Source organism: Ipomoea triloba, chromosome 4 (genome assembly GCF_003576645.1).
Source record: "Ipomoea triloba cultivar NCNSP0323 chromosome 4, ASM357664v1".
Lineage (NCBI taxonomy): Eukaryota > Viridiplantae > Streptophyta > Magnoliopsida > Solanales > Convolvulaceae > Ipomoea > Ipomoea triloba.
Genome location: NC_044919.1, coordinates 36340431 through 36342946, shown reverse-complemented (window position 1 = coordinate 36342946; position 2516 = coordinate 36340431). Strand labels below are relative to the sequence as shown.

Here is a 2516-nt window from a genome sequence, read left to right as displayed (position 1 = left end):
CCTGCGCCTCCTTGTCGTCCCACTGCATGATGTTATCGTAAAGGTGGACGTACTTCTTGGCTTCTACGAATTTATCCCAGGTACGGAATAGCCCTGTCGTTGCCTTCAAACAAAACTCCTTTTCCCAGGATGGAATCGCCGGCCGCCAAACCGCTCGGATTTCTTTTCTCGTACCCATCTTCCACCTCGGAGCTTTCGGCGGTTGAGATTTCCGGTTGCCGCCTATTGGAATTGTGCACAGCAGTTGTAACAAGAAAGGGAAAAAGGCCAGGTATGTTGTGTATTGATGAGAGAAAACGGAAGTTTACAGATTGCATACTAAAGAAGAACAAGTGCAGTATATATACAAGTAGGGGAGGGTGTCTACTCTCAGAGGGTGGGTGTCTCTGTGGAACGTTTGTTCTTTTTGGGTTCACCCCTCTATCCTATATAAAAATTGAACAAAAAATTAATTAAGAGACTTTTACAAAGAAATCACAATAGAAGGGATCTCAACTGGTATAACTAATATTACATAACAACTAATATTACGTTGGACTTGACCTGGCCTTATAATCTCTACTGAGCACTTATTATTAATGTGTTGAGTAAATCCTAATATAATTTCTATAATCCTATCCAAACTATTTTCTAGTTGGACCCTTTAATACATTCATTATAAACTGTGATTTTAGGGGGTACTGGGGTGTTCGTTATACGTACTAAATATTTCGAGATGCTCTTTTCTCTTTAGATGACAAATCGTAACGTTAATCGCAAAAAGTATTTGACTATATCCCTTATTTTTATTTTATATATTCGGTAAAGCATATGTTGTAGTAGTCATTAAATAATGAAAAAAGTTAAATTTAATTTTAAGAAGGGCATTTGGTCTAGTGGTATGATTCTCGCTTAGGGTGCGAGAGGTCCTGAGTTCAATTCTTGGAATGCCCCGTTTCTCCTTTTCTGCCCCGGGCATAGCTAACACTCTTTTATTTTTAAAAACGAATCATATTTTCATATATAGAGATGTCAATCTTAGCTCAAAATTTATTACTAATTTGTTTTTAAAAACGAATCATATTGTAAATTTATTACTAATCTGTCATGATCAATGCTTTGATATAACGTTATTCCGTCTTGAAACACTCTCCTATTTTACAAAATAATAAAAAATTCTAAGGGGCTGAAAAATTAGTCCGATAAGCATGAAATCAATAAGCTTGGCTAACAAATGTATTGTTTACATCTTTTTCTAACAATAAATACACATCAAAATGTATTGTTTACATCTTTCAAAGTAATTCTTACAAATATGATATCAACAACACTAACCAAAACGGCAAAACTATAGTAGCTACTATTCTATACTATCTAACATCAATATCGACTATGACCACCAACAATTAGACCCGTAAGGTTATTAGTATTCATAAATTCTTCTGGTTCAACATCCCACCCAGTAGCTAGGTTTGATATCCTCTATTGCTATATCCCAACTTCTCTTTGATTGAGTTATCAGATTACTAGTCTCCTCCATTTCTTCTTCATCAATAGCTAACCCTAATTCCTTCATGAGTTCAGAATCATCATCCAATTCAAGTCAATTTTATCGATATAAAGATAAGAGTCAAGTAGAGTTAAATTGGTTTCGAGATTATTAATGATTTTGAACTTTTTGGCATAGAACAAGGTTTTAGAACCATTGGCTTTGGATAGTTTTCACTAGGTGGTCGGATTGATCCTACAATTAAGAAATATTTTTATATTAATTAAATGTTATATTACTAGGTTAGCATTTTATTTATTTTAAATTATATGCATTCTTAAGTAAGATATATTAGAGCAGGTCTCGTATTAATTATTTGCACTAATACTAATAATACAAATAACGGTAAAGAATCATTCCAGCTTTATTTTAAAAAAAAAAAACGAAATTATGCCCACTTTGCCATTTTGCAAAGTGATGCCTACATTTTCAAAATATGTCAGGATTGTTATAATTTATAAACCATATTTAATATGGACATTATTCCTATTTATTATGTAACGGTCAGGGAGTTAATATCTACATTACTGTATCCGTTATATTTGTATATATATTATATATATGATGTACCCTTTGTATTGATGTAGCTAATGGAATGAAGCACTTCTCCCTATGTTTGTTATTTTTCTATCTATTTTCTCTTCACCTGCAATGTTCATCGGTTAGGAGCTAATGGCCTACAAACATGACCTGTTACAACAAGGATTATAAACTTTTCAACTCTTATAGTCAGTAGCTTAAAAATTAAAACAAAACAAAACAAAAACAAAAACAAAACATACAAAACGAAACCAATTTGATAAGAAAAAATTGCAGTAAAATACCCTTACTTAAAATGATCACAGGTTCAACTTCCACTTGGAATATCAATGGGAATTCCACACTTTAGTGAATATAATCAAAGATATATGCAATCCTATTAAATCATGTTTGGTATTATTTATTTATAGCATTCATTTAAAGTAAAATGGTAAACAAGGAATTATAA

General features: G+C 32.3%; 1 non-coding gene across 1 annotated transcript; it reads left to right on the top strand.

Moving 5' to 3' along the window:
• Positions 1-861: 861 nt before the first annotated feature.
• On the top strand, positions 862-933 carry TRNAP-AGG. Its single transcript has one exon. It is a non-coding gene; the product is annotated as a tRNA-Pro (tRNA).
• Positions 934-2516: the final 1583 nt, after the last annotated feature.